This window comes from Drosophila montana, unplaced genomic scaffold (assembly GCF_035044405.1).
Source record: "Drosophila montana isolate Dmon_TW-CO22-7 unplaced genomic scaffold, ASM3504440v1 contig_1624_1, whole genome shotgun sequence".
Classification (NCBI taxonomy): Eukaryota; Metazoa; Arthropoda; class Insecta; order Diptera; family Drosophilidae; genus Drosophila; species Drosophila montana.
Genome location: NW_026996559.1, coordinates 1,608,682 through 1,629,168, shown reverse-complemented (window position 1 = coordinate 1,629,168; position 20,487 = coordinate 1,608,682). Strand labels below are relative to the sequence as shown.

The 20,487-nt window shown below is 37.8% G+C and overlaps 1 protein-coding gene across 1 annotated transcript in view; it reads right to left on the bottom strand.

Moving 5' to 3' along the window:
- The window catches only part of AstA-R1 (allatostatin A receptor 1), a 148,126-nt gene that overhangs the window by 100,142 nt on the left and 27,497 nt on the right, over positions 1-20,487 (bottom strand). Inside the window, exon 2 of the mRNA XM_064698877.1 lies at positions 3,043-3,211. The gene's annotated coding sequence lies outside the window, so the exon portion shown is untranslated. The remainder of the gene's footprint in view (positions 1-3,042; positions 3,212-20,487) is intronic.

The following is a 20,487-nucleotide window of genomic DNA, read 5'->3' as shown; positions in this document are numbered from 1 at the left end:
TTTGTACCTATTAAAAATTAATCAAAGGGGCCTTTTTATTTGTTGCAAATGTGTTTCGTAAGTTTGACCGTACAAAGCATATTTATTATTGATCAGCATCTAAAGTGGAACCATATGCCTCCGGTTGTCTGAAAATGTAGATTGTTCCCAGAGGCTATAAGTAGATCCTTAAATACTATTCGAAGATTCAGTTGATCTTATATCCTATATAATTCTCTTCCATTTGCAATTAGAAATATGGATTTTTGATTGCACTTTCAGCCACCTTTTGACCATAGCTTCTTCTGTAGCAAACGCAAATCAAGTTGCTTTTAAATTACTGAGAACTTTTCCCGTTTTCCTTGATGCTAAACATCTACATGATCTAAAAAGTTAATTTTAAAGGGCTGGAAAATTGTGGAACTGGTTCAATTAAAATCTATATAAATTAATGCAGTACAATATCTCACAGGTTTCAGAATATCCAAACAACCATCAGTAAATGCATCAAAATTCTAATTACAGCTTGTCTGTTATTATACCCTGAACCCATTAAAATGGGTAAAAGGGTAAAATGTATTGGTGCATGTATGTTATGTAAATGTATGTAACAGGCAGAAGGAAGTATATATATTTATGATCGGCATCAACAGCCGAGTCGATCTAGCCATGTCCGTCTGTCTGTCCGTCCGTCCGTCCGTCCGTCCGTCCTTATGTATGAACGCAAGGATCTCAGAACCTATAAGAGCTAGAGACTTTAAATTTTGAATGTAGGTTCTCCTAGTGTCTGCACAGTTTGTTTCCGATAATCGATAACTTGCCCCGTTTCCGAGCAATCAATAAAAATCATTATCGAAATCCAGGTTTTGAGCATATCTCTTGTTTTTAGAGCAAGAGTCACCAAACTTGACATGTAGCTTCTTGAATAGTATGTATATATCAAGTATCTTTCATTTTATAGCTATAAGCTTTAAATGGTTGATATGGCTGTTGTGTATAAACGGTGAAGAGTAGTGTGGTATGTGACGAGTCCGAGTCCTATTGAGGGAACTGTTTTTTTTTTAATTTATTTTTATTACTGTTAAAGCAAGCGAGCGCGTAGCGCGAGCTCCATTTGGTTTTGGTTGAAAGGGGTTCAGGGTATTCTCTAGTCGATAACTCCCGACTAGAGCCTCTTACTTGTTTTTGTGCTAGAGTATTTCGACTTTTGACTAAGTTGGGGTATTTTTTCATACCCTAAACCAATTAAAAAGGGGCGAAAAGGTATAATAACAGGCTGAAGAAAGCATCTCCGAACCCGCCAAACTTATATATTCGCGATCAGCACAACGAACTGAGTCGAACTAGCCATGTCGGTCCATTTGGCCGTCTGTTTCTGTGAGCCCGTCAATTTCGGAGACTACAAAATCAACGACTTGTACTTTTATTCTGCTATACTAGACAAATTGTTGTCACTTTTTTTTCAAAATATCTTTAAAAATCGATTTTGAGACATGATTTTTTAAGCATAACTCAAAAATTATTGGTGAAGCATTTTAAAGATTTCACCACTGGGATATCTTTTCCATTCCTTAAAACTATAACTAAATTAATATTTGGATAAAGCCTTACGATCTCCATGCTCGTGTGTTTACATGCAAGAATGTTTGTAAAGGTAGCTGGTCACGGGGTTCAGGGTATCTCCTAGTCGGGCACTTCCGATTAGAGAATTCTAAGTTGTTTTCTTTATTTTTTTTGCATTTGGGTTGAGGAACCTTTTAATTCGGCATTGCCCGACTTCACCTCGCCCCAATCGGGACCGCAGCATAGCCGTGGGCGCCTTTGTTGTGCCACTTTTCCCATTTGGGTTCTAGGGGCATGAACTTTTACTGGAAACCGGCAAAAAGCTCAATTATCAACTTACAGCAGACAAAAAGGCGCTTAATTAAGTGAAGCGTCAAACGTGCGCCGCCATTTTCCTTTTGGCTTCCATCTCCGTACCATACCCTAGCCGGGCACACCCCCTGCCCAATAGAATTACACGTTCTGATCGAAACAGCAGCTGCCAAATGGTATGTATGTGCGTATGTGTGTGTGTGTGTGTGTGTGTGTGTGTGTGTGTGTGTGTGGGTGTGTGTGTTTGTGTGTGTGGGTGTGTGTGTGTGTATGACGGATGAGTGTGTAATCTTAGACGTGTGTCGCTGTTAGAAGTTTTTCGCTTAGTCAGCAATTGGCTGCCTGCCTAATCTATGCAATGTACGTTGCTGCAGGGCATTGCAGGGGATGGCGGGTTGTAATGAAGAAGATGCGAACTCATTGTTGTTATTATTGTTGTTATAGTTTTCGCACACGCACTTACGACTAAAATGTATTCAAAAGATTTTCCTTGGGCATGCAAGCGAACCAAGTTGAAGGCGTGAATGATTTCCATCAAGTGTGAATGTTAACAAAAGTTTCTGAACTTCTTCCCAACAACTGCAAAACAGATTCTTAAATGCGAAGGGTTGAAGCCCGCACGCTTTCTGAGTTAACCTAATTTAATAATAATAAAACCACATAAGGTAAGCAAAAAGTTTAACATTTGCAAAAAGTTTGTGATTATTATATAATTGTTAAAATTCAGATGTTATTTATAATTAAATTGGATCATTTCTCATATTCCATTAATTATTATGAGAGTAACAGTTTCAACAATACAATATATAAATTTTATCATATTATAGCTATAGGAGTAAAGTATTATGGTCATATGAAGACTTGTTATATTATTATTATATAAAAGACATTAATTAATTATTATTATTACTATTATTATAATTATTATTATTATTATTATGATTATTATTATTATTATTATCATAATTATTATTTTTGTATTATTATTATTGGCAGTGTGAGATGAAAAGGGCATTTTCCCGCTTAGACCAAAAAACAACTTATTACTTTCAATTATATTATAATTATTTTTCTTACAATCTCTTCTTTATTTTCTGTACTCTTGCGTTGCAATAAATAAATGAATCGATTCGGTCAGATTTTGATAACATATACAAATTTCCAAATATAATTCAATTTCTTACATACCAAGCACTTTTTTTTCACAATCTGGCTAAATCTCACATTCCATCAACAGGTTAATGCAGAGGTGTCTACTGTGTTCTTCGTACAACTCAAATGAGTTTGATTTTACTCGGATGGCGGCTATACAATATAGTGATTCGATTTGACCGTTTTCAACATAAATATGTTCTGTCTGGAAAAGAAAGAAGAAAGAAGAATATGAAATGTTTCCTCAAGACCGCTTCTAAATTAGTTTGCAGTGAATTAGCCGGAAAGCACAACAGCCACAACCTTAGATATAAAGGAGTGGATAATCAAAAAACAGTAAAACATGTCAAACAATTTCAATTAATATATGAAGTAGCAAGTATATCCACTCTCATTTCACAAAATGCCTTTCTTATTTCCCTATCTTAAATTGAATCAGAAAGACAACTAGTGTTTTAAATTTAGCTTTCAGTCAACACAAACAGTTTTAAATATTGTGTATAGACAGGGGGATCATATGTCCAAAGAATGACAGTCAAACAGCCTTGTAGAATTTTGGATTACGGTTATGCTGATATGATGAGTTTGGCTAAGCTATTTATTCCACATAAAAATTCTTATTTCCACCGATCGTTTCCATAGCGCTATCAAATAGTTACTATAAGATATAGCTTACCTATAAAAGCACAGAAAAAAAATTTGATTTCGTTACGTTATCTAAAAATGAAAAAAAGGTGGTTCAATAACTTAATTTTCACTGATTGTTTCCAAGGCTAGTTTGCACATAAACAGATAGGCAGACGGACACTCAAACACAGGTATATCGACTGTCGATAATAATCACGAATTTATATACTTTGTGTTCGGAGATGTCTTCTTCCAAGCGTCACACATTTCATGGAAAGTTGTAATACCCTACACAAGGGTATGAAAACTAGATTTGTGGTGAGCGAAATATATTCCCTTCTTAATTGAAGCATAAAATTTAAAAAGCAAGCCCTCAGAAGTTATTCTATACAGAGGGCTGCAGTTAAGTACAGAGTATCTTCTATTCGAGCACTCTTGTATTTACCCATAAGCACTATGAATTTTAAGCAAGCTGAAATCACTTGGTACACACGCAAACAGGCACAAGCCCACACACCAAGCAGCTCTGTAGAAAAGCTTACATAAGTGCCTTCAAGTGGATTAAAAACATGGCAGCTACACACACATACACACTGACACGCCCACACACTAACTTATTTGCGTCTTAGTGTCTGAGCATGCGAAAAACTGAAGGGAAGTGCATTTCACCGCTTTAGGACAGTCAAGTTCCGAGCTCCAAGCTGCGAGTGCGCCAATGCACATGTACTATTATTATTGCTATTGTTATTTTGCTTAGATATTGCAGCTTTTTGTGTCACTGTAAATCGGATTTGATCACCTCCCGAGAAGGACATGCGACATGCCATAATCCTTTGTGTGAAAATCACATAATGCTGCAACACTTTATCTAGTCTGATGGTATATGTAGTTATAGCGAAAAAATTGTATCTTATTAGAAAGACATAGTCTTCTTGTTAGCTAATGTGAGCTCGCATGCCTGATTAATGAAAGGATGTGGCATTGTCTTACCAGAAGATGGCTAGTGCTATTTAGAAAGTCAGGGTGATCGCTTCTAGCTTGGGAGTGTTCGACAAACAGATTCCCTGCTTCCTAACTTCGCAGTATGCAATCGTCTTTATTTATAAAAGTTGTTCACATAATTAGACGGAGAGATAACTGGCCTCCAAGATGGACGTTGCCTACAAGCAATATACTCTGTTTCTCTTGGGCACAGAGTATGGTTACAAATTGTATTTTAAAAGTTTAATACAATTTTTTAACCTAAAATTAAGAAATTCAAGTCGCAAACTTTTGAGATTTTCATATATAAACTGAAGTATGATATCTATTCGACCTTTTGAGTATAATAAGGAAATGCAGACATAAATAAATGACAACCCTTGATGCTTGTTTCCAACTAACTATTTTTGAACAGGACGTGATGGCTGACACTTTCTGACATTTGCTCCTGTATCAACAGACAAATGAGAAGTACTCAATGTCTTAACGCCTCTCAATGGAGTTAGTCAAAGGCTTTTTGGGGGACGTTTGACGCCTTGTGTGCCAACGGCTCAGTAATAATAACTAAGGTGGCCCAAATTACAGAGGCTGAACGAAAGACACAGCCACGCCCCAAAAATGTGTCAGCCAGTCAGTCAGTCAGTCAGTTGTCTTCAACTTTCAACTTGCCACCGTCCTGCGAAGCCTTTTGTGTAATGGCTGGTAATTATCCCTAATTAGTTGTAAAATATTGTAGGGAAAGTGCTTTGGTTTGCCAAAGCGAAAGCGAAAGCCAAAATCTAGGCCTCAGCGAAATGGCAACAGGAATAAGTTTACACTGAGGCAGGTCATTAGCCAAAAGTTTTTGCCAGCTCAAAAGGATGTCCATACTTAATAATCATAATCTTAATCATAATCATGATAATTTTAGTAATGGCAATTAGTTGTTAAAGTAGATTACGACTTTAGCTGCGTGCCATGATGAATTGGCTTTCCGCTTGGACACTTGCCAACCTCCCGTTCCCATTCTCACTCGCATGCCTCTCCACCAATACCACACACACGCAAACATTACCAAATTTAATTAACTCTAAACGCATTACGCATACGCCACCGCGCACAGGATGACTTTCACTAACAAAAGCCGACCACTCGTCGAATGTAAAACTAGCCGTGTTGCCAAGCACCGGACATCAGCAAATAGTTTCTGGGTGCGTTCTGAAAACGTGTTCCACAAAGTAATTTCAACTGTATATTGCCGAATAATACGGTATATACTGTGCAACGATGTTCTTGGTTCGCATGTCAGGCCAGTCTATGTATATAGTTTTGTCCTTTCCGGAGGATTATAGTTTATTTGCTGTACTCCTATGCTTATAATAATAATAAAAAAATTACTAATAATAATCAGAATAATACTAATCATAATATTTATAAAAAATGTAATAATAATTATAATAACTTAATAATAATAGTAACTTTTATACTCATATGACATAAAATACCCAAACCCTTAGGTAAAATGATAAAGAAGCCCGATTTGAAACGGAAACGGATTGCAGATATGCTGTTGTGGTTAACATATCTGCAAAATCAAAAATGTTTCCAATATTCCGTTTTTCGACTGACTCTTTCTATTGAGCAACCCGATGTTAATAAGATGTTTCTTGCATGTGAGTAGCATGGTTGATCTAGTTAATGCTAAATTTGGTGAAGATATCCTGATAAACATTTTATGATTGAATGCCTACATAGAAACAGACAAACAGGCATGGCTACAACGACTCGGCTCTTGAAACTGGTCAACAATTTATATATATCCCTATATATACTTTTGCAATCGCAGACTTATCCATTTCTGCGTAATACTGATTGTAACAGAGTTATAATACCCTCTGCAAAGGTATACAAAGCCTTCTTGAACGTTACACTTGAATTGCAGGCCGTGACTGATACATAAAAGTTGTATATGATATAGATTTCTACCAGGTTTTTATCTATATAACAAGTGTCCGAAGGACATAAAGACGTACTTGCCGTCATATATACATAATATATACTCTCCTTTACTCTGGGAAGAATATTGAAAAATACGTGTTCTTTTTTAATTATACGTTTTCTTATTAAATAAATGTTATCTTGACATTCTAAGTAGTTAATGTGCTAATTTAGGGACCGTGAGCAGCCCAGTTATTTATTTACAATGTTTTCCATTTGTCAAGTCTTTAGCCGACCGGCTCGAGGTCAATGTTAATCATAATAACCAACAACAAGATTGAGTAGGTTATCTGTATAACTATTTTTAAAACCTCCCTGTTCTATCCTCAGCAGACTTTGCTATTAACTCTAGATTTGCAAGGACTTTTACTCAGCTCGATGCTGAAACCATTTGAGAATTATAAGCAGTAAAAAGGCGGCAAAGCTAACAAAACCAAAGCCTACTCTTGTGTGCTAATCCCTGCGGCATGTTCTGTGTTTGCGAAGCATCGTTCTTGATTAACGAATTGAAAGCTGTTCACTTAACTCGTTCTGATACTTCTATTTTAAAACTAAGCGTTTGGGAACTACTTCAATACGGCACAGATTCCCAAAAGTGTAAAAAGCGAATGATCCTTTTAGTCGTGTTGGTGGCAAGCGGTGTCATGGCACGTGGCATGTGTCAATGGCCCCCATCAGAGTCAGACTAACACTGACAACCCACACACCCAGCTAGCCCCCATCCGTGCGCTGCTCGACTGGCCACCCGCTGATTGGGTTTCAGCCAAATCATTTGCAATTTGACTAGACGTCGCGACGTTTTTTGTTTTTCAGAGTTTTAGTGGCATTTGGCTCGTTGTTTTGTTTTCTCGTTTTTTGTATTTTTGTTTTTTTGTTGTCACTTGCTCGTAAATATGTGTTAAAAACTTTTAATTCAGCTCAGCTGTGGCAGTGGGGCGCTGTGGGTACGCCCACCTTGAACGCTGCCTTGGCACCTGACAGTTTTCTTATTTATTTTATTCATTTGGCTTTGTTCTGGCCTTGCGAAAAATTACATTGTACAATGTATTGTTTATTGTTGCTGCTTTTTTAGCAAAAAAAAAAATTAAAGACGTTGTGGACTCCAGGGCTAGCAGGAGGTCTCGGGCCTGTCTTGGGATCGTTACTTGGGTCAAGTGAACTTTATCAACTTAATTTATACTCTTCGCATACACAGAAACTCATATTTTCTTTGTTTTTGTTGCACATTTTTCATTTGTTTTCCGCGGCTGCCTCTCCAACTCCAGCGCTAGCTTGAAGGCACCTCCCTCCGTTCCCGCCACCCATTCCATGAGCTCAGCTTACTTTTTGCATTTGGCCCGCGGAAAGTTTCGTGCGCGCTGTCTCTTGTTGTTCTAGTTAAAATTGTATTTGAAACTTTTGCTTAAGTGGCAAATGGTTTCGCAAACTCCAGTTTTCACTCACCTATTGTTACGGTAAGGGGCTGCTGGGGGGGGGGGGGGGGGGGGGGGGTGCGTGACAGCAGCGGCATAGGCACGTGCCATAAGCCATTTGTCAACAGCCACCTGATTGGATTCTCCATGACAGAGCACCGTTGCCTGGCCCGCAAGCCCAACAGCTGCTTCTAAAACGCTTAAAAGCAAAATCTAATCATACTTGGTTAACACCGGTGTGTGGCCAATTTGCCTTGTGGCCGACCCTGGCCCACAAATTGTTAGCTAAATTTGGCAGCCATACAAAATGATACCCCACAATCTGCAATGCCACAGTCCAATCCCAAAACTGTCCGCACTGGGCATTTTACCAATAATTGCCTAGCCTTAAGAGTTGTTTAGATCTTGGGCAAAGTTTACCAATTAATGTGGCAAGGCCAACATGAACCCGTCTTGGGTCAGTGTTAAGTATTATAAAAGCGAATCCCCCTCTTAAATTCTATTGTTTTTTTTTTCTGTTTCCTCTGTAATTTTGTTACAAGCGCCTTTTTTTAGGCTTAGCCTATGCCCAGGTTAGAGATCAACCAGATGTCCAACATGGTGCCAGTGTAGTTTTTTGGCCAATTAGATGACGGAGAGGCTGGAAATTTTCTCAGATATTATAATCAGGTTTTCAAACCCGCTTCAAACCAATGCCTCGCCTCAAGGCTCCGTCAAAGTCCTTCGATTTACTATTCAACTTCTTTATACCCTTGAGTGTACAATAGTTTTGTCATTAAATGTTTAAAGCGATAAGGAAAGAGACATCTCCTATAAAATATGTGTTCTTGATCATTATGAACAGCCTTGTCTGTTTCTTTGCAAACTAGTCCCTCAGATTTAAGGCTTCCGTCAAGACGCTTTGCATGGGTCTGTCTTGCTTTTGTAGTTTGTTGTTGGCAAAAGTCTGAATCTTCAGGTTAGTGCTTATGTTTTCCGTATGCAATTGTCTGTCTAGGCTTGCATATAATAATGAACATAATTTTTTTTTCAAATTTGTAGTCTTGCTAAACAAAAGTTGATCACTGTTGGTTTAAATTATAGACAGCTTGCTTACTACTTTATCAATGAATAATAATAATAATAATAGTAATAGTCATAGCTATTTAGTATGTCGGTTGTATAATAATGTAATTTGGATAGCAATAAAGACGTCTTAAATATCTCAATATCAGGAGCGATATCCACATGCCTCCCAATAATAGACTTTAGAACCAGCGGAAAGTTCCGAACTATAATTCTCATAACATAAATTTCGAATCTTTGCAAACATGTTAAATGACATTGAGCTATGATGTAAAATTATATATTTGAATAAGAAAACTTAAGAGTTTAGGCACAATTTCAACAACCTTCTTTTATGCGCAGCTAAGACACGTTCAGTTGCTGCCAATTCCCAGTGAACAGGGTAGCTTCTAGTCAAACACTTTAAAATAATTATATGCAATCAAAATCGCTTCAGTTTCTTTAATTTACTGTCGAAAGTATGTATTAAGCGTTTAATCTTAAACACCAATTTCGTATTTGGAAGCGAGTTGTTTTTTTCGTAAATTAAATTAAGGACCGGATTCACGCTGCTCCCACAACACGCAATGCCTCGACATGCCTTTCTATCAAGAGAGCGGCGTAGTGGCAGGGGGATAAGCGAGGGTGTGCGACGGGGAAATGTGCGTAGTGCTGTTTAAGTGACATGCAAAAACACCAAGCCAAATGAGGCGATAGGTAAAAGCAAGAGCGTATAAAGCAAGTAGTGGGGGATGCCCTAGACTAGAAGATACCCTGTACACAGTACGAGTTTTATAAAAATTTGAGACAAATTTTAACCTTTTAAAATAAGTTTTTTTTAAATTATAATATGGATGTATCTCAAAGTGATTCTTTGAATATGTATACTAAATGAGGAAACCACGTATGCGTATGATATACGAGATATACATTTGTTATTTTAAATGTCAAGTCTCTAGCTTTTGTAGTTTCCGAGATCGAAGAGTTTGTAGATCGACTCAACCTCATCCATAAGGAATAAACATATTTAGTGGGGTCGTAGATGTTTTCTTATATTCTTTACAACAAACTGTAAGAGATATCGAAGTTTGTATTCACCCGGTAATTGTCCCCAAAAATGCTTGGTTTACTTGATCTTTAACAGATCATCAATAAGCCAACAAACCCAATACGGAAGCGAGTATACACAAATATATATTGTAGACTTTGGTGCGTCTAGCGTCAACAGAAATCAGCATACCCCATTTTCCTTTGGGAGTAGGATATTATAAGTAAAAACGTTGCTTCCCGTTAAGCGCTCATTTCGCGAGTCATGCCCTGAGTGCTTGCGTGTGTGTGTGTGTGTGTGTGTGTGTGTATCTGGCAGGGCTGGTGCGAGATACTTGTCCAGCACAAGTTTTAATGCATGCCAACAGCAGCAGCAGCTGCTGTTGCTCTCAACTAACGAGAGGGCTGCCCCATACCCTACCCCAAACCCCTCCCCAAAGGCTAGACAAGCAGACGGCACTTTTTTCCAGCTGTTTTGTTGTTGTTGTTGTTGTTGCTGCCGCTGCTGTCGTCATAAGTTGTTGTTGCTTTTGGTATTTTCTTTGAGCGACAGTTGCTAATTAAAATAATATGCAAGCAACATCCAGTAAAGTGCAGGTTTATAAGTGAAACTGTTTGCGTTTCAGCCTCCGACTGTTGACAGTAGAATTTGCATTGCAAAACGTTTTGACGTTCCAACTAGATGCTAAATAATAGTTGGGTTTGGTGTCAACGATGGGGGGATAGGTAATGGGCTGCAAAAGTAAACGAACTAATGCAATAAAGATATACACCGGAAAATAGTATGCAGAGCAGAAGCTAATTTATTTCTAAGGAGCTAGCGTTTAACGTTATATAGATACATACATATGTGTATTTATACTTATATATAACTGACTGTCTGACTGATTGATTGATGATCAACGCAAAATCCAAAAAGTAGTATTTAGGAAGGTGAATACCTTACCATAATTACCCTATGTAATAAGAATACACACTAAGACTGGGGTTTCGAAAATTCAACCCCCAAGTGTGGGAAACTTATGGAAAAGTCAGCTTTTCATTTTGGAACGTCCGACCGACTTCATACTCATTTCTAAAAATATTTGGAAATTGAAAACTTATTTAAGGCATGTTTCTTCGATTGCAGAAAAACATCCATGTATATATGTGCATATTTATGTATTTACCTATGATATGTTCCTACATACGGACGGACAGACGGACAGACTTACAGACAGACGAACATGGCTGATAAAGAATATATATACTATATGGGGTCGGAGATACTTCCTTCTGCCTGTTACATACGTACATTTGCACAGATACATTATACCCCTTTTACCCATTTTTAATGGGTTCAGGGTATAAAAAGGACTACAGATGTCAGAAGTGAAGATCAATACCGTACTCGTACTATCTAGTGTGATGAATGTGTGTGTGTGTATAACCATTAATTTGGACAAGGTACGCTTATTCGTTAATGTAAGCAAGACAAACTCGAACTCATACCGGTTCGGTTCAAACCCGGTTCGCAGACTTGATATAAGCAAGTTGTTTCGGAAATCCAATAAACTTTGCCGCTTCTTATAGACCCACTCTAATAACTCTTGCCTTCTCACATTCTCGCTCCCTCTCCCTCTGTCTCTTTCAACGTAGCTCCTTTTTTGCTCATTATCATGCTCTTTCTCTGCTACTCGAACTCTAGCCCCTGATCCTTTTTCCTATCCGTCCTACTTTAATTCAATGTGGCTTGAAGCCACCACCGAACTGCAGACCGAGTCCTGCCACAGACCTAAATCTTGTACCGACAATTGGTTGCACTTAACTCGAGCTCGGTGCGTGCTTGCATATTTTCATAAATTTATTTAAGTGAGCGCAATTTTGTGCTGATTCGAGTGGATAGGAGGTCCTGCCAGCGCCAGGCGCAGTGCCGCTAAGGACCTAAACTAGCCCTACAAGTTGCAAGAACAAGAGGAGTCGCAGACAAAGTCCAAGACGTAGACGAGCCAAAGTTTTGCGTGCGTTTGGGCAACGACGCGTTACGGCGCAGCATGGCAGGTGGCAGGTGGCAAGTGGCAAGTGGCAGCAAAGTTGTAGTCAACTTGTTGGCCCTACACAAAATGCATTTCAAATAAATGCAAATAGCGAACACGCAGACAGCCCCCCACTTACTTTCAACGTGCAGCGTCGTCGGCGCCGTCGGCGGCGGTTGGGATAAATTAAAATAAATTTGCATTTTTATTTCATATTTTTTTTATTTTTTGTCGGTCGTGCTCCTATTTGCCGCAAAATCTTCAACTTTCTGTTGCTCTGGTTTTTTGTTAACAAATAATGCAGCAGCTAGAGCTTAATTGGCATAATTGCCCCATTGTTGTTGTTGTTTTTTAATATGTATATTCTTTTTTCACTTTTTAATAATTTTATATTTATTATTATTATTTATTTTATTTTTGCTATAATCGGGCAAAGTTTTTCCTTCCAACTCCACTTTGCAATTTCATATGATTCTTGTATGCGTGTTGCTGTTGCTCCTAGCCTGCCCCTAGTGGCCAGCCCCTCCTTCTTCTCGAAAAACTGCTCTGACACTTTGCGTGTAAATTGAAAAATTAACTTGGCATTAAATTGGCTGAAAGAGCCAAAAGAAAAACAAACAAGCAAGTATGTGTGCACAGCAAGTTGGCCAACAACACAAAAACAACAAGAACAACAACGACAACAATAAACAAGCAAATGAAATCGTAATTAAATTAAGTTGTAAAAATGAACATTTTAATTTGGTATGACTACTGAATTATTAAACTTTTTGCTTCATTTGATGACCTATTTTGTAGGGAGCGTCGAGGGTGACATAATAAAAACTAATAGAAAATTATATATGACAATAAAAATATAAACACATATTATGTTATTGTATTTAACTACATTAATATTATTTTTACTATTTGTTTATACACATTCTAACACAAAATCTTGTATATAGTATTATTATCATACTCATAAGTGATGGAAAAAAAATGGGCTCTGAGATCTAAACATTCTTACAGGCAGACAGACAGAGAGAAAATATTTAAACTTAATGGGGTCGGAGATGCTTTCTTTTTGCTAGTTACAGGGTATATGTGTATATATATTTATATATGCGTATTAATATTTCTCTTGTAGTTCAACCGCAACTTTTTCGGTGAAAACCCAGCATAACTTTTACATTTTGACATGCTAAAACATGGCCCAAACTATTAATCAAAGCACACACTGAGTGACGGTTGGGCTGTGAAAAAATTGCATATATATAGTTTATTAGAGTTAATTTTGAGACAACTGACAAAACCCAGGCGAACGTTGAGCACGCAGCTTAGAGCCCACAGCGATATGATGAATTGCCGGAAAGCACGCAATGTGCTCTTGTCAAATAAGGATGAAAATGAATGGTAGCTTTTTTATTGCCTTGAGTCATAAACTGAAAATCGCTGAGACAATTCTAAAATGCAAATACAATGTCCCTATAGATGCGACACAACTAGATGCTGATAGGAAGGGAGCCACCATCTCCAAAAGATGACCAATTCGTTGGCAATATAGAAGGCAAACTCAAGCCGCTTAGGTGCTCTTCTATTCTGGTGCTGGACACGATACCTTTTTCTGACATTTACGATGCGTTGAGCTTTCCCATTCATAGCAAATCTTGTTTATAGCTGAGTGGACAGTTTGCTGCTCAAAGTGGGCGGACTTAAGTCCCACGCCAGGTACGCCAAAATGTCATATTTTTCCAGCTATCAATAAATGAAAATTATGCTCTGGCTTTTAACTTCCCTCATTTCTTGCCGCCCCTTAAAGTGGCTGCCCTTTTGTAAATATTCGCTCAAAAATTTAATAAAAATGTACACAATTTCATTTAGAAATACGTGACGTATGTGTAATATATATATTTATGCATATTCATATACATTTATGAATGCTGGGAGCTGGGAGCGACTCGTGTTTCCCAGCCAACGCTCGGAAAGCAAATTCAATTAAGACTTTACCTGCCACACGCGAGAAATTGCCGCGCCACCGCCCACGCGGCGTATGAGCGATGCGCTCATAAAAGTCAGCACAGCCCGAAGACACGACCCTTTAGACACAGACCACCTCCAAAAATGAAAATAATAAACTCAAATCGCGTGTATGCTGATGAATCTGAGTCTGTGTGTGTATAGAATAGAATTGTATAGAAAATTAAAAATCACATTAACTGCTAGAGGCTAGGCCAAGTTTAGTTATTACAGCTGTAAGAATTGATCGATATAAAATATGCTGAGAGGAGAAATCAATACGAGAATAAATAAATTATTGCGAGGTTTAATAGTTGCGCAATTTATTGGCATGGCATTTAACTTTATATATAAAAGAGCTTGTCCTGAATGCCTCTTGCGGGCTATGAAGCTGAAGTTTAGACACTAAGTCTGGATTTTGGAAAATTCGACCCTAAGCGTGACGTCATAAGCTTGTATAGATGAAGTGTCTAAGCATCGAACTAGCAAGCGAGAGCTCGCTGTCTCATCTCCAGCAGCAATTGTCAATTTTTTTCAAAAATTGAGTAATGAATGGGAGCTATAATTGTTTTGTCAAGTAAATTGATGTCCTATGTACTTTTCAGACAGGTCCCAATCATTCGATTAAGTAGCGAAGATGACCAAGCATTGGCATATTGAGCACGGGCCATACTAGTTTGTATCTATATATAATTGTTTGTTCCGACTAACTGACTGACAGACGGACTGATCGGCTGGCTTACTGATTGATTATTACCTTTTGTGATGTTAACAAGATTAAACAAAGAAGTTTTCCATACAACAATATATAGTGGTCCGATGTAAATAAGATCTTGCATAAATGGAGAGAACATAGTAAAACTAATAAATGCTGAGTTTGGTCAATATATCTTGAAAAACAAAAAAAAATTCCACAACATTTAATTTTCAACCGATCGTTTCTATGGCAGTTGTATGATATAGTGGTCCGATCCAGCTGGCTCCGACATATGTACTGCGTGAAATAGAAAGAGGCACTTCTGCAAAGTTTCATAAAGAAAGCTTTTAAATTGAGGGACTAGTTCGCATAGAAACAGACAGACGGACAGGCGACATGGCTATATCGACTCGGCTGTTGATACTGATCAAGAATGTATATACGGACATGTCTCCTTCTATGCGTTACACATTTCACTACAAATTATAATACCCTCTGCAAGGGTATAAAAAGACGTGATTCAAACCGAAAAAAATGTTTTTAAATTTAAAATTTAACAATTTTGGCAGTTTTAAAATTATTATATATTCAATGTATATTTTTTATAGACTTGAAGATGCCATCTTCTGCCTATTATTTAAATTGTTGCAGAGCATAAAAGTGTTTAAAAATAAGATGTTTTTCAAATGCCAGGCTGGGGCGTGGATATATAAAACGCGGCTTTATGTCAGCGTTCGTGTGATTTAAATTTGATAGACGCCCGCTCGTGGCCTATGTGGGCTGCTCGTAGCCACAGGGACCACAACAATCGTTTGAGTCGCCGTCGAAGTCGGCGCCAACATCATCTTCGTCTTTTGTTCGTCACATCGTGGTCCGCGTTCTCGTCGTCGTCGTGCTCGTCTTGTGCACTTAATTTAATGACCAAAGTTCGCGGCACTGAGCGTTGGCATGGCAGCCGGGATACGCCCCCGTGTTCAATCGCCAGCATCCAGCCTCAAGCCTCCAGCCTCTAGCGTCCTCCTGGAGCCTTCTCGTAGTCCTGCTCTTTCACGCTTTGCATAAGCAGCGTCGTGTTTATTTACATTTGTGCAAATTGTTATTTAATTAAATTTTAATACGCTTCATTAAAACTTCTGTTGGGGTTGCCTGGCCTTCAGTGTGTCTGTTAGGCAGCGGACGCGCGAGCGGATTTAGTCATTTTATTATGCAATGATAATCAGAAATCAATTTATTGTGTACACAGGAGCTGGCTAGGATGCTTCGATGTCTAAGGCCAGCCAAATGGTCAGAAATGTCAGGCAAATAAATAAAGCAACAACAAACAAAATGAAATGCGGCCAACGGGGCGCAAATCAAGTCAATAAAATTCAATTTGCTGCTCATCAGTGGTTGAGCAAAAGTAAAGTGGGCGCTAATGTGGTGCACAGAGCCGGGACCAGGACCAGGACCAGGACAATGCCTTTGGCCCCCAACGCCAATGAATTGTGCCGTTTTGTGCGTTTAAGTAAATACAAGCACATTAGGCTGACAACAACAATAACAACAACGACAATGACAACAACAACAACAACAACAGCATCGAGCTGTAGCTGAAGCTTTGGCACGCCACGCGTTTTGTCTTGGCCAAGTTCAACCCTCCCCCCCAAATGAAAGCTACTTGGAAAAACACGAAAAATTCAAAGAGCAGCATAAGATGAACTAACACAGACACCCCCCCATCCATCCTCTGCTGAATCCTCTTTGCTCGCAAAAGAAAACACTAAATCCAGACAGAGAGAGAGAGAGAGAGAGAGAGAGAGAGAGAGGGAGTCAATAGGCAAACGTTCCGATTAATTCCTTGAATGCTTTCACAAATTCTCAATACTTTTCGAAATCTGTTTTTAAGTGCGGCTCCAAAATCTGGCAAATTATGCTGATAATTGGGCTTAGCTGTTTTGAGGATAAGCTGATAGAATCATCGGAACGTAAACATAAGATAATCTTTTTATTGTGTTAGGAGCAAATTCTTTTTATACTAAATATAACTATAATCTATTTAAGGTATCTAATGTCATGCTGAAAACCTAACACAAATGAATGGAAAACTTAGACAACTGAGTTGTCTGAAATCAAAGCGAAAAACTGAATTGAAGTAATGCAAGCCAGACTAGGAAAATCAGCTCCTAGCACAAAACTGATTCCCAACTTATTTATTTATTTATTCTGATCATTTGTTTGGCCTTGGCCTTGTCAATAAGTTATTTAGGCAGTTGTCGTTTATTCTAATAATGAAACATGTATTATTAAATTTCATCCCCTACGCATACATACATATTTTTCTTTACTGCCCGATCTACATACTGTATGCAATGTTCAAGCTGAGATGACATTTAATGGTTTTGGCTCAAGTTTTTTGTACTTTGGGGCTGTGTTTAATTCTTTTTTTTAAGCCCAACACATGGTTTGGTTTAAGGCTCGGCTTCGTTCAAACCGGTTCGACTTGTAGACCTATTCCCTAGAGTTCTCTTGCTAACGAAAACGGTCGGCATATTCAAGTACTTTATTTAAATCCCTATAGTATGTATGGCAGCATAGATTTGAGGCTTTATTGTCTGGCCAGCGTGGAAGCCCAGGCCATTGCTCTAGCATTGTGCAGCTGACAACTATTGTGCTGGACATCGCTGCGCAGCTGAAACATGAGACATTCACACACAATGTCAAATGGCGGTGCGGTTCAAGAAATTGATCCAATAGTTGACCTAAGGCCCAAAATGGCCAGCACACAATGAACTGAAGGAAAGCGCTTGGAGATTAAATTTCATGAAAGGATATGTGGAAACGCTTTGTATTAAATTGGGTAAGCAATCGTTCTAGTTATTTTATGCTCTGCATAACTTAATTACAATTCCCTTGGTTTGCTCACAATAACAATCAAAATTGATCAAATTGTGTATTTAATCAGATTTTCATGCTGGCTGAACAAATCGAATTAAGGGTCGCTCAAATATGCAAAGCCATAAAATCACAAAAAGCAACAAAGCCAATGCAATTTCTCTCACAATTTTTATGCTTCCTGCCAGAAGTCACATTATACCCCAAATATACCCTAGCAATTTCCGACCATAATCTCATTCCACTTTAGCTGGCCTAGTCTGGCATGGCAATTAACATTCAGACACTGACCTGGTACCAAATAATTCTGATTATTGCAGCAGCAGAAATAAATCAAGCAAATATATCACATCACAACGAATCGCATCACACATACGCAGCGTTGTCCAATGAAATGTGTAATAAAATATGCTTAGAGCGACGCTCTGCTCTGTCTATTGGCCAACTGTCTGTTGTCTGCTGTCTGCCTGTGTTCGCTGATTAAAGGTTAATAAATATTTCATTGAATTTGCCATTTCACATTTTCGCATTTACCAGCGCACACACACACATTTATATACATATATATATATGCATATATAAATGTATATATATGCATGTACATATATGTTTGGCAATAAGATCGAGCGGATGCGTTTCGCATCCTGATATGCTTTAATGCTCTTTTAATGCCCCCGCTGCTCGTTCACTGTGTGCGTGTCGGTTCAAAGGCTAAAGTCCCGTTAAACAGTCGATGATGTGCTTGGGCCATCATTAAAGCCATTACTCAACGCTCAGCGCTCGTCGCTCAAACACTTGCCGCACACTGCACTATTTGATCCTGTGCGTGCGAATTCCCTATGAGTTGGCTTCAAAGTGATTTTCACTGTCCGGACGGCCCGGACTGCGCATCATGGTCAGATGAACTGTCAACGTTCCTGGCAAACCATTTTGCAAGTGGCTTTTTAGATTGGGCTTGGGCTTACGCTTTTAGCTTCTCTTTGAGCTGATCAAACGAAGTAGATCTTTAAATTAACCTTGAACATAATGTTATTCGTATGTTAAAAGGTTAAGTGGTTTGATTTAACCACTTTAACATGCTGTTAACCGTCTGTTAACTGATTAACTTATATATTTACAGCTCTTCATGATCAAAAACAAACTTGTGGACAATTTTAAGTGGAATCAAGTGGAATTTAAACTTGTTGTTTAATTATTTCAGTTGATAATCATATAATTGCCATAATTGCAACATGCAAATGTTAGTCGTCTTTTAAGTAGTTAACATATGTATATTTACAGAGCAAATGTTAGCACATTTACAATTGGAATCAAACGGAGTTCTAATTTTGTTATTTTCTATTACTATTCAGGGTGAAAGTTCTTCATCAAGCTAGTCTGTAATGTACTATTGTCATTTATGACTGTTGTCAAGAGCTTAAAAATTATATAATCCCTTTTATTCATCAATATTGCAGAGAAATATAGTGTATACAATTACACAAAGGGATAGATATAAGTTGGAAATTTATTGATAAAAATACATTTTTACTTTATTGAAATTCATTTTATTGTTTGCATAGAAAATTCTTATTTAACAGCAGTCAGTTGCTTTTTTTGTTTACAAACTGCAGCAGGCTGCCATATTTTCATCTGTGAATTTTCTTTTTGCAAGGCAACAAATCCATTAGACAACAACAGATGAAGTGTTATGTAAATTATGCAAAGCGAATTCAATGACAATTACATAAGAAAATGCCATGAAGTGCCACAGCATGTTACGTAGAACGTTAGACTTGCAATGAGAAAACGTGCACAATTTTTGCGTTTTTGAGGTTTAACAAATCTATTTTTAAGTGGCGTATAAGAAGCCTAAGTAAAATAGTGAAATTGCAAATTACACTCATTTCAACTCTTTATATAAAACTGTTTCTCCTGACTGACTAATTGGTGATCAATGCTCAGTCCAAACCTTATGGGTTTTTGGGATATTCCACCCGCAAGTGTGAAACAATCGCAAAAAACGTTTGTATGAATCTATTTTGTTTACCATCCGATCGGCTTACAACTAATTTTCAAAGATCATTATTCATATTCGTATGAGTGGCTTCATTAAGTATGTATGTATGTATGTATGTATGCGTATGTACGTACGTATGTATGTATGCATGCATGTATTTATGTGTGTGTGTATGTATGTATGTATGTGTGTATGTATGTATGTATGTATGTATGAATGTATGTATGAATGTATGTAAGAATGTATGTATGTATGTATGAATGTATGTAAGAATATGTGTATGTATATGTTTGTATGTATATATCTACGTATGTATGCATGTATGTGTGTTTGGGTATGTGAGTATGCATATGTATTTGTATATATGTATGCATGTGGGTATGCATTTGTGTGTGTATTTGTGTGTGTATTATGTATGAATGCGAGTATGTGTATATGTTGGTATGAAGCTATATAAAAATTTTTTAATGTTTGTATGCTTGTTAATATACTTTGTATGTTTATATGCATGACCAAGTTTACCTTTAGCTGCGCTGTAAATTAAAAAAAAACATATTCTATTCTATCTACTAAGCGATTCCCAAGAATTCAAGTAAGTCTCATAGACTTCACTTAAAGTGAAGAAGGCCTCCTCTTTTATATTGGAGGAGGAGGCGGCCTCTACTATGGAGGAGACGGCAGCTTGAGCAAAGGAGAAGACGGATTTCACTATGGAGGAGACGGCGGCTTTAATATTGGAGGAAGCGGCTTTAATATTAGAGAAGGCGGCTTCAACTATGGAGGTGGCGGCAGTTTCAGTTAAGCAGGAACAAC